The sequence below is a fragment of the Symphalangus syndactylus genome, chromosome 22 (assembly GCF_028878055.3).
Source record: "Symphalangus syndactylus isolate Jambi chromosome 22, NHGRI_mSymSyn1-v2.1_pri, whole genome shotgun sequence".
NCBI lineage: Eukaryota > Metazoa > Chordata > Mammalia > Primates > Hylobatidae > Symphalangus > Symphalangus syndactylus.
The window spans coordinates 27,766,141-27,778,499 of NC_072444.2; the positions used below are offsets into that span (position 1 = coordinate 27,766,141).

The 12,359-nt window shown below is 47.0% G+C and overlaps 1 protein-coding gene across 2 annotated transcripts in view; it reads left to right on the plus strand.

The window, feature by feature from the left end:
- GPR157 (G protein-coupled receptor 157) overlaps positions 1-12,359 on the plus strand; it is a 29,086-nt gene that overhangs the window by 1,205 nt on the left and 15,522 nt on the right. The window lies entirely within an intron of this gene.

Genomic DNA, 12,359 nt, shown 5'->3' on the forward strand with positions numbered 1-12,359 from the left:
TACTCTGCGGTTCAAGCATCTTTCAAGTAAGCCTCGCTGAAGAGGGTCGGCCCTTCCCTGGGGAATGTCAGGTTTTGAAAATCTCATGGCGTCCTGTGCTGTGCTGAACTGAGGGCAGGAATCCTAGGGGTTGTTTTCCTTTTCTCCTTCTCCCAGATCAGAGCATCAGATACTGCCCTAATTATAGGTCCTTTCTATTAAAAAACTTAAGTGCCTTCCAAGAACTGCGAGCACAGTCAGCACTTTCGCAGAGACAGGTCACCTGGGTGTCACACGGCGAGGCTACAGGGCTGTAAGAGTCGCTTGACCTTCAGTTGTGCACTGAGGCCGGCTGGTCCTTGAGAAACTAAGTGACCTGCTTCTCAGCTGTACAAGTGAAAAATCTTTGCAACACATCATCCAAACCGTGGCTTAGATGCTGCAGATGGAATAGGGCCCTGCCTTGTCTTCCCGGCAGCATCCCATCTGACCCTGTCTGGGTCCCGTGATGGCTGGCTGGGTGTGGGCCCCGAGTACACGGGAGATAACGTGTGCTTGAAGGGAGTCGAGGCTGCACCTTTCTTTGCAAGAACCTGTTATCTTTCCCTTCTTGTCTTTAAAAATATTGAATACAGTATTTTTTTAAATGATAACAGAACCTGGTCCAGCTTCTGTGGAAAAGAAGGATTGCCCAGCAAACCTGAGTTGGGGGTTTTTCTGTTCGGTTCTCATTAGGGACCCTCTAGGGGGGTTTTCTGTGTTGTTCAGGAAGGGCTTCTTTGATAAAGAAGTAGGCCCAGTGTGGTGGCTTGTACCCGTAATCCCAACACCTTGGGAGGCCGAGGCAGGAGGATCGCGTGAGCCCAGGAGTTCAACTGGCCAACACAGTGAGGCTTTGTCTCTACTAAAAATTAAAAAATTAGCTGGGCATGGTGGTGCATGCCTGTAGTTTCAGCTACTTGTGAGGCTGAGGTGGGAGGATCGCTTGAGCCTGGGAGGTCGAGGCTGTAGTGAGCTATGACTGCAGACAGAGCAACACCCTCTCTCAAAAAAAAAAAAGAAAAAGAAAAAAAATAAATAAAGGAAAAAGAAAAGAAAAAACAAGCAACGTATTCATCTTGTCTGTTGAATGTGACCTGCCTGCATCTTCAAAGAAAATAAAATTACCTGTATCCAAGCTAGAGAGGGAGTTTGACAGTTTATTCTCTGGAGTTCTCAGCACTCAGACTTCGCTAGTCTAAGGGAATTGGTTAAACCTGTCTAACAGGTTCATCTATTAACCTAGATCTTCCCAGACTGTATTGCCAATGACCTTACTAAGGACTCTCCAGTGTATTTCTTTGGAATATTAGTTTATTGTTTGCAGGATCTATTGATGTGAGAAATATCACCTTGAGGCATAGACTACATGATTATCCACTTTTTAACCATTTCATACTACTGGAAGTCAGTCCTCTTCAAAGCTTTCAGTTTTGGAAAGTATTTTAAAATATGACAACAGAGAAGGTTGACATCCTTATTCTAATGTGCATTTAGGAATTGTTTTAAACCCACAAATATCCTGAAAAATGGACAAAGGACATACTCAAGCAAAATAGTAACAGCAGTTGATAAATATATGTCATATACCATTAATACTCAAAGCAATACAAGTTATAACAATAAGGTACCATTTCCTCATTTAATTAGAAGGAAAAAATAGTAAGGCAGGGCTGGGCACGGTGGCTCATGCCTGTAAATTCTAGCACTTTGGGAGGCCAAGGTGGGCAGATCACTTGAGGTCAGGAGTTTGAGACCAGCCTGGCCAACATGACAAAACCCCGTCTCTACTAAAATTACAAAAATTAGCTGGGCGTGGTGGTGCATGTCCCAACTACTCAGGAAGCTGAGGCAGGAGACTCGCTTGAACCTGGGAAGTGGAGGTTGCAGTGAGCCACGATCGCGCCACTGCACTCCACCCTGGGTGATAAGAGTGAGTCTCCATATCAAAAAAAAAAAAAAAGTAAGGCAGAATACAAACATGATAAATGCCAGTTTCACTGGCATTTTTCTACAGTATTATTGATGGTGTGAATTGAAATAGTCTTTGTAGAAAGTACTTGGTTCATACCCCTTGATCCAATAATCCTATTTACCAGAGCCTAGTCTAATGAAATAATCTAAAATGTGTACAAAGCTGTATGTACAAAGGTGTTTGTGAGGCACTTATGGTGAGAATTTGGAAGTGACCTCAATGTCCAACAGTGGGGGAACAGGAACTTAAGAGTCTACCCTCCCCTTCTGAAATGGTATTCAGCTCTTAGATACTGGTTTTGAATTCTGTAAGTCATTTTTTTTAATGATATGATACAATGCAAAGTGACAGAAACCATCGCTAACACTGATTACAGCCACATAAAGGCAGGAGGTTAGAGAGAATCCTGCACGTGCACAAGTTCCCAGGAGAGCACCTGCATAGCCCCCTTTACAGAGAGAGGAGGGCAGTTTAGACCTCATCCTCAGGAAATCATATTTCAGCATGAGCTGTGTCTGGCCCCTGATGTTTGCAGAGTGCCGTTCCATTCATTAGCTCGCTAATCACCAATCGCCCAACAGGGCCAGGAGTGGTAGCTCACACCTGTAATCCCAGCACTTTGGGAGGCTGAGGCAGGAGGATCACTTGAGCCCAGGAGGTTGAGGCTGCAGTGAGCGAGACCACTACTGCACTCCAGCCGGAGTGACAGAGTGAGACCTGTCTCACAAAAAAGAAAAAGAAAAAAAAAGTAACCCAACAGAATGGATGGGTGGGGTGATTACCCTCATAGCAGATGTGATGGCCCAGGGCTACATAGCTAGTAAGGTATTGCAGGATCTGGCCAGCAGCCCACAATGCAATGGGGCTCTCTTTGTTCCCAGGCGGATCGGCAGGTTGAGAAATAATAGACACACACAAAATAGTGAAAGCTGGGTCTACGGGGGTCACCGCCTTCTGGTTCCACAGTGCCAACAATGCACTGGACATACCAGCATTTATTATTAAGTTTAGTGAGGGCGGGGGTAGGTTAGTGAGGGATTTAGGGTCATTTGATTATGAGGTGAGATGGTCACATGGGGATAAAGTAATTCTTTAACATAACATCTGTATGCAGAAGTACAGTATACAGGGATAAGAGTTTACAATATAGTGTGTGCATCAGTAATTTCTAACAGAGCCTTAAAACAGAAACACAGTCTTTCCATAACCTATGATTAGCAAGATATTAATCAGCAGTAAGAGTTGCAGCAAAAGCTGGTTACAAACAATCCATAGCAACAGGACGTGAAGCTAGACAACCGGTTAGACCAGAAATTCTCAGAAGGGAGTATGCTGTAACCCTAAAGAAGCCTAGAAGAGCCGTGGGGTGTTTATAGGTGAGGGCGTTTATAGCCCTATCTTGTCCATATGGACAGGTGCCCCCCATGTGTCCGTTTATAGGCTCTCCACAAGGGTCACATTCCATTCCCAGAGCTATGAACATCTGCTTTTCTGGGATAGGAATCTTGGTGATGTGAAACCTCCCTGACTGCACGTCCATCCATAGGCTCTCTGCAGGGGGAAGCACATCACGTGCTGTTGGCTCATTCTGGCAGTCCAACCTGGCATTGTCTTTACACAATCCTGCATGCAATTTTGTATTTACAATAATCAGGAGCATTTCATCTTTTATTCTGTAGCAGTAGTTTCAGGGGGTCTCCCTTCAGTAAGGGAGAGGCTCAGAGTTAGAATCTACTTCTGACCCAGTCCAAGACTCCTTTTAGGAGTCTATGTTGTCTTTTGGCTGTAACAGGTTTTAAAAACTGAGATACAATTTCAACAATAATTTATTTTTAGGATGGGCATGGTGGCTTACGCCAGTAGTCCCAGCAGTTTGGGAGGCTGAGGTGGATGGATTACTTGAGCCCAGGAGTTTGAGACCAGCCTGGGCAACATGGCAAAATCCTGTCTCTACAAAAAATTTAAAAAATTAGCCGAGCATGGTGGTGTGTGGCTGTAGTCCCAGCTCCTCAGGAGGCTGAGATGAGAGAGAGGATCGCTTGAGCCCAGGAGACAGAGGTTGCAGTGAGCTGAGATTGTGCCTTTGTACTCCAGCCTGGGTGACAGAGCAAGACCCTATCTCAAAAAAATTAAAATTAAATATATGTGTAGATATTTAAAATTAAATATATGTATAGATATTTAAAATTAAATATATGTATAGATATTTAAAATTAAATATATGTATATATATTTAATTATATATAAAATATAAAATATTAAATATATTAATAGCAACTATATATTTAATATTAAATATATATTTAAAATATATAAATATAATATATAATATTAAATATATATTTAATATTAAATATATATAATGTATATATTTAAAATTAAATACATATATATTTTATATATATATATATATATATATTTTATATATATATATATATATATTTTTTTTTTTTTTTTTTTTTTTTTTTTTTCCTCCCACCCAAGACAGTTTCACTCTTGTTGCCCAGGCTGGAGTACAATGGTGTCATCTCTCGGCTCACTGCAACCTCCACCTCCTGCATTCAGGTGACTCTCCTGCCTCAGCCTTCCAAGTAGCTGGGACTACAGGCATGTGCCACCATGCCCGGCTAATTTGGTATTTTTAGTAGAGATGGGGTTTCACCATGTTGCTCAGGCTGATCTCAAACTCCTGACCTCAAGTGATCCACCCACCTCAGCCTCCCAAAGTGCTGGGATTACAGGTGTGAGCCACTGCAGCCGGCCTTTATTGAGATTTTTGTCCATGGACTAACAGTGTCCCTGATAGCAAAGGAAAATCTTGGCTTGTATGTTGACTTAATTTTCATATATCTTTATTCTCCTTCCATCTGAAACAGTTCTCCCACCTTTCTTGGTGTTTTATGATACTGACATTTTTGAAGAGTTCAGGCCCATTATTTTATAGAAGGCCTCTCAATTCGGGTTTGTCTGCTGCTTCCTCATAAGTGGGTTCAGGTTGTGCATTTTTGGGCAGGATATCCCAGAAACATGTTTTTCTCATTGCTTTCTACCTGGTGGCCAGCAACTTGGACGTATTCCCTTACCAGTGATGTTAACTCTCATCTCTGGGCTAAGGTGATATCTGCCAAGTTCCTGCACTGCAAGTTAACTATTTTCCCTTTTGTAGTTAAGAAGTGTCTTGCTGAGCGACATTGGTGGCTCGAAAGCCTATCACGTCTCCAGCTTTCACCCAAGGGTTTCGTGTCCACTGATTCTGACAGCATTTTGAGTTTTTTGGTGGCAGTTGCTTTTTTAAGGTTGTGTGAGATACTCAGTGTTCAGGGGAAGTCCCCGTGTTTAAGGAGTCCTTTTCTACTCTGTCTTAGCTGGTGAGGCAGATGCCACAGACGTCCTGTCTTTGACTTTCATGTGGTGTGCCTGAGTGGCTGTGTGTTTACCGTGCCCACCTGAGGGAGGCCAGAGCTGCTGGGGAGGGGGTCATTTCCCCACCTCCCACATAAGGGGACCTGCCTTTCTAAGAGCAGCGCAGCCCTTCCTCCCTGCACGGTGGTGGGCGCCAGTGTGATGCCAGACCAGGGTCAGCAGGGGTGAGGTGACCACCCCCTCCACCAGGACCTCCATGGGGCCAGGCATCAGCTGTATGGCCTGTGAGCATGGGGGGCAGCTAAACGGTCGGGACAGCTCATTTGGGGGTCAGAAGGAAGGGTCCTGGCCGACCCGCTTCACCTCGGGCATCTCTGAGTTTCTTCTGGCCCCGCTGAGCTGGGGGCGGGTGTGGATATGACTCCAGTAGGGTCTAGCCCCCGTGCCTCTCACACACACATTCATCCACCCTTTAGAGTTACAGAGGAAGCAAGAGTCTGTGACCCCCCATGTTTACCATAGAAACCCTGCTCTGGGGAGAGCGGGAAGTCCCAACGTAGCAAAAAGGGGAAACCTGGGCCTGTTCTGGAAGGTCCTCAGAGTTCTCTAATTTGTTTTTTGTTTGTTTGTTTTGAGATGGAGTCTAGCTCTGTCACCCAGGCTGGAGTGAAGTGGCGCGATCTCGGCTCACTGCAGCCTCCACTTCCTGGGTTCAAGCCATTCTTCTGCCTCAGCCTCCCACGTAGCTGGGAATACAGGCGTACACCACCACGTCTGGCTAATTTTTTTGTATTTTTAGTAGAGACGGTGTTTTACCATGTTGGCCAGGCTGGTCTCAAACTCCTGACCTCAAATGATCCACCTGCCTCAGCCTCCCAAAGTGCTGGGATTACAGGTATGAGCCACCACACCTGGCCTGTTTTTTTGTTTTTTTTTTTTTTGAGACAGAGTCTGGCTCTGTCACTCAGGCTGGAGTGCAGTGGTGTGATCTCTATTCAGTACAGCCTCTACTTCCCAGGTTCAAGTGATTCTCCTGCCTCAGCCTCCCAAGTAGCTGGGATCACAGGCGTGCGCCACCACGCCTGGCTAATTTTTGTATTTTTAGTAAAGATGGGATTTCACCATTTTGGCCAGGCTGGTCTTGAACTCCTGACCTCATGTGATCCACCCACCTCGGCCTCCCAAAGTGCTGGAATTACAGCCGTGAGCCACCGTGCCCGGCCTGAGTTCTCTAATTTGAAACGAGCTCACCATGGCACTGCAAGGACAAGCCAGTGGTAGAGTTGGCCCGTCTCCCCAGGCAGTGGCATCTGAATGAGGGATGGATGCAGTGGCCACATGAATAGTACCCCATGTCAGCCACTACTCCCGAAAATATCAATCATTGAACTGGTTTCACTTATTTCCCCATAAAAGTTTTCCGAGGTGACTGGTGAAGGTGGCAGTGCTGCTTCCCTGTGTGCAGCAGGAAGCTCATGGCAGAGGGCTGAGCACCGGCAACTTGGCAGGAGGTGTGAGAGCTCAGGCTGCCCATCCCTGAGCTGAGGGCTACAGACGGTGGCACTAGGGCATGAGTGTGCATCTGAGAGTTCCTTTAGACATTCCTCTCCCCTTCTGCAGTTAAAGCTGCAGAGTGACCTCATGGTGGCCTGGCCCAGGGGCTGACTCCCTGAACTTCTCCCAAGTCCTGACCCTTCTGCCCCTGGAGATGGACAATAAGTGTCCACTGTTCCCAGGGAAGAAACCTCCAGGCAGCCTCTCACCAGGCCTCACTCCCTATGGCTGGGCTTCCCCCAGCCCTGCTCCATCCTGAGGTTTTTAAATTGGCATATTGTTGCACAAGAGTTTGGTTCTGAAAGCATTTTCTGAGTTATGTTAAAATCCCCAGGTCTCATGGTACCTACACCAGGCATTGTGTTTGGCCCAGAGAAGGGGCCTGCTTGTTTTCCTCCCAGCAGGTGCCAACCCCCAGAGATCTGTAGGAAGGATGAGGTTTGGGGTGGGGAAAAGGTACAGGAATCTCAGGCTGGGAGCAGGTGATTGAACAGACCCTGCCTTGAGCCCCCTTCAGTCTAACCTCTGACCCCTTCCTGGCAGCGGGGATGGCATTCTAAGGGTCTTTGAAAACCAGTGGGCCGCTTTTCAGTATAACTGTCCATTTGTGTGTGAAGTGGAGGTGTGTCTCCCTGTCTGCAGGTGCCCCCACCCTGACTCTGGTGGGGACAGGTTCCAGGAACCACACAACAGAAGATCCCCAGTTGGGCAGCGCTGGGAACTCCCAAGGACCCACTCTGAAGGGCAGGGAAGCCGAGAGCATTGCTGTCCTGGGGACAAGTGGCCTGCCTGTGGTCGTCTGACCGACACCACGACACCATGCAGGGGAATTCAGGTCTGGCAGATGGTTTATTCACTGCTTGGCTAATCCCCGGCAGTACTTCCACTTCCTTTCTCTGGAGGACATTTAAAAACAAAAGGAGTTCCAAAAAGGGCTAAGCTCCTGACAAGTATGAATGGCTTTTTGTCAGTTTCTCCTCCATGAGCTGGTGTGAGCTGGTGTGAGCTGGTGGAGGGTCCCGGCCCAGCTTTGCCAATCTGGGCATTGTGGGGGTAGGGAGTTTCCAAGTCATCCCTGACCTCTGAGACTGGGGGCCCTAGGAGCTGGGATAGTACCCCCTGCCGAGACACATGTCTCTCCCGCCTAGTCTGTAGAAAGCCTCTGAGGTGTTTACTCAGGCTGCCCTAACAAAGTACCACAGCCTGGGGGCTTAGGCAACAGAAATTTATTTTCTCACAGTTTTGGAGGCTGACGTGCAAGGTCCAGGTGAGGGCAGGACTGGTTCTTCCTGAGGCCTCTCTTTTTGGCATGTATATGGCCATCTTCTCCCTGGGTCTTCACTTGGTCTTCCCTTTGTAAAGATCTGTGTGCTCATCACTTCTTGTTTTTGTTGTTGTTTGTTTTTTTAAGACAGAGTCTTGGCTGGGCATCGTGGCTCACGTCTGTAATCCCAGCACTTTGGGAGGCCGAGGTGGGTGGATCACCTGAGGTCAGGAGTTCAAGACCAGTCTGGCCAACATGGTGAAACCCTGTCTCTATTAAAAATACAAAAATTAGCTGGGTGTAATGGTGGGTGCCTGTGATCCCAGCTATTTGGGAGGCTGAGGCAGGAGAATCGCTTGAACCTGGGAGGCGGAGGTTGCAATGAGCCGAGATCACGCCACTGCACTCCAGCATGGGAGACACAGAGATTCCATCTCAAAAAAAAAACAAAAAAAAACAGGGTGTCACTCTCACCCAGGCTAGAGTGCAGTGGCACAGTCACAGCTCACTGCAGCCTCAACCTCCTGGGTTCAAGCGGTTCTCCCACCTCAGCCTCCTGAGTAGCTGGGACTTCAGGTGTGTGCCACCACGCCTGGCTAATTTATATATTTTTTTGTAGAGACAGGGTCTCACTCTGTTGCCCAGGCTGGTCTCAAACTCTCCTGGGTTCAAGTGATCCTTTGGCCTCCCAGAATGCTGGGATTACAGGTGTGAGCCACCATGCCCAGCCTTTCCTCTTAAGTTATGACAACAGAGTAGCATTAGCTTAGGTTCCACTCTGATGACCGCATTTTAACTTAATCACCTCTTGAAAGACCCTCTCTCTCAAATACACTCGCATTCTGAGGTTCTGGGGATTAGGACTTCAACACATGAAATTTGTAGGGGACACAATTGAACCCTTAACGGCCTCTGAGTGGAGAGGAAGCCAACTTGGAGTCTGGCTTTCATTTCTAGGCAAATACAAGTTGGAACTGGGGCCCAGGTACCTCTGGGAGAAGCTCGTGGTGCCCCTGCCAAATCAGAGTTACACACGAGGTGGCTGTCCCAGGCTTCCTCCATCCAGGCAGGCTCAGCTTGGCCTCCTCCCAGCCTCAGATTCACAGGTTTAGAGAGGAGGGGCCTTATCGGTCATCTACTCTAACTCACATTCCCACCTTGCACCCCCACCCAGCACCTGTCATGGCACCCCCTGAACATGGACACTCACCTTCTCTCGGTGGAAGCTGCCTATTCAGCCCCCGGGTTTAGGATTGGGCAGGACCCCACCCATTCTTCCAGCATCTAACCACTTCTCCACCACCAGGTCCTCTTCAAGACTTTTTAACCATTTGAGGATAGCTCAAGGCCCAGCGTCTCTTTACATGCTCCTCAGGTGACCTGGCACTGGCGCCAGCTTGCCAGTCTCAGGTTTAGAATGTGAACTGCAGATGTCCACTCACAGGCAGACAGCACCAGCCATTGGCTGTTCTGAGCCACCCACATCTGAGCAGCAGGACGAGCCCTCCAACCACATGAATTTCTAGGTTGTAATCAGCTAAATCCCTTGGTCTTTTTCATATGTGCAGTTATTAAGCCCTGTGTTGCTTGTTCTGGCTTTATTTTTTTTGGGGTGGTGGCTTCCCTTATGAAGGGGGGAAAAACTGTTAGGTGTTACATGTCAGAACTGTGTTTTTTTTGTTTTTTTTGTGTGGTTTTTTTTTTTTTTTTTTTTTCGCTTTTTCTTAAGACAGAGTCCCACTCTGTCATCCAGGCTGGAGTACAGTGGCGCAATCTCGGCTTACTGCAACCTCCACCTCCCGGGTTCAAGTGATTCTCCTGCCTCAGCCTCCCCAGTAGCTGGGATTACAGGTGCCCACCACCACACCCGGCTAATTTTTTTGTATTTTTAGTAGAGGTGGTGTTTCGCCATGTTAGCCAGGCTGGTCTCAAACTTCTGACTTCAGGTGATCTGCCCACCTCGGCCTCCCAAAGTGCTGGGATTACAGGCGTGAGCCACTGTGCCCGGATACATGTCAGAACTGCAATACGCATTTCTAGAAAGCAGGATTTATGCCACACATGTGTTTGTGGAGCACCTATCAGATTTAGACTACCTGCAGCTCAGGGTGTTCCCCTGGCTGGAGAACTGCCCTGTTTATCCTTCTGAGAGTTCCAGATACACCAACTTTCTCCTTACCCTGTAGTCAGGAACCTGGGGCACTGTCATCTCCTTATCGTTTTTATCCTATGTCTGGTGGTGTCCTGGAGCCAGCTTGTTACATTTTAGGGAATTTTGTGAGCTGATTGTTAGATACGACCAGTATTAAAAACTAGATTATATTAAAAACAGAGCTGGGCATGGGGCTCCTGCCTGTAGTCCTAGCTCTTTGGGAGGCTGAGATGGGAGGATCACTTGAGAAAACATAGTGAGATCCCATTTTTAAAAATAATAGACCGGGCATGGCGGCTCATGTCTGTAATCCCAGCACTTTGAGAGGCCAGGGTGAGAAGATCACTTGAAGCCAGGAGTTCAAGACCAGCCTGGGCAATAAAGCAAGACTTTGTCTCTACAAAAAGCAAAAAATAAGCCGGGCATGGTAGCATGTGTCTGTAGTACCCCCTACTCTGGAGGTTGAGAGGATTACTTGAGCCCGAGATTGGGAGGCTGCAGTGAGCCATGACTGTGCCACTGCACTCCAGTCTGGGCAACAGAGCAAGACCCTGTCTCTGAAATAATAACGCTTTTTTTTTTTTTTTCCTCTGTCACCCAGGCTGGAGTGCAGTGGCACGATCTCGGCTCACTGCAACCTCCACCTCCCCGGTTCAATCAATTCTCCTGCCTTAGGCTCCTGAGTAGCTGGGATTACAGGCATGTGCCACTATGCCCAGATAATTTTTTTGTATTTTTAGTAGAGACGGGGTTTTACCATGTTGGTCAGGCTGGTCTCAAACTCCTGACCTCATGATCCTCCCGCCTCGGCCTCTCGAAGTGCTGGGAGTAATAAAATTAAAAAAAAAAAAAGCCATAAATACTCAAAGCTCATCGTGTCATAGCTGTTCTGCTCTTTACATGCTTGAGGTTGTTGCATCTATCATATCTGTGTGGTGAAAAAATATGTATATATAATTATATTATATATATATAATATATATATATATATATAATGTATATATATAACGGTGTGCTATGTGCATCTGTTCCCAACTACATGTGTTGGTGGCTGGAAATTGGCCATGGTGGAAGTATTTACACATGGAAGTTGGCAAAGACTACAAATCAAGGCTTGATTTATTGCTTTGTTGATTGTGTAGAGCAGAGGTCAGCAAAGTTTTCCTGTAAAGTAAGTGTTTTCAGCTTTGTGGGCCATGCAGTCTCAGTTGTAACTGCTCAGCTCTGCCTGAAAGCAGCGGTAGACAATCTGTAAATGACTGGGTGTGGCTGTGTTGCAATAAAACTTTATCTAAAAAAAAACAAACTGTGGGCCAGATTTGGCCTGAGAGCCATAGTTTGCTGGACCCCTGATCTAGACTTAAGAAAGTAATGGAGAAGACGTTAAAGGTATAGATTAAACTTAAGTGTTACGGCCGGGCGCGGTGGCTCACGCTTGTAATCCCAGCACTTTGGGAGGCCGAGGCGGGCGGATCACGAGGTCAGGAGATTGAGACCACGGTGAAACCCCGTCTCTACTAAAAAATACAAAAAATTAGCCTGGCGCGGTGGCGGGCGCCTGTAGTCCCAGCTACTCGGAGGCTGAGGCAGGAGAATGGCGTGAACCCGGGAGGCGGAGCTTGCAGTGAGCCGAGATTGCGCCACTGCACTCCAGCCCGGGCGACAGAGCGAGACTCTGTCTCAAAAAAAAAAAAAAAAAAAAAAAAAAAAAAAAAAAAAACTTAAGTGTTACTTATCTCTGAGCTTAAGAAGAGATGGCAGCTGTGTTGGGGCAGGCAGAAAACCTGCTTGTAAAGAAGAGGTAAGGAGAAGAGACAGGATCATGGAGCAGAAAAAAATTGAGGAAACAGTCTCCCAGTGTGGGGGGAAGAAAACTCGTACCTGATTCAACAAAGAAGTTGCTCATGTCACCAACCAGTGACATGAGCAACCAACATATGTCTTGTTTCCTATTTCTTCCTTATTTCATTTTCATCTCGTTAAGGGAAATGAAAGCATCAATTAACTTCATGCCGCGGAGCTCTTTCATTTGC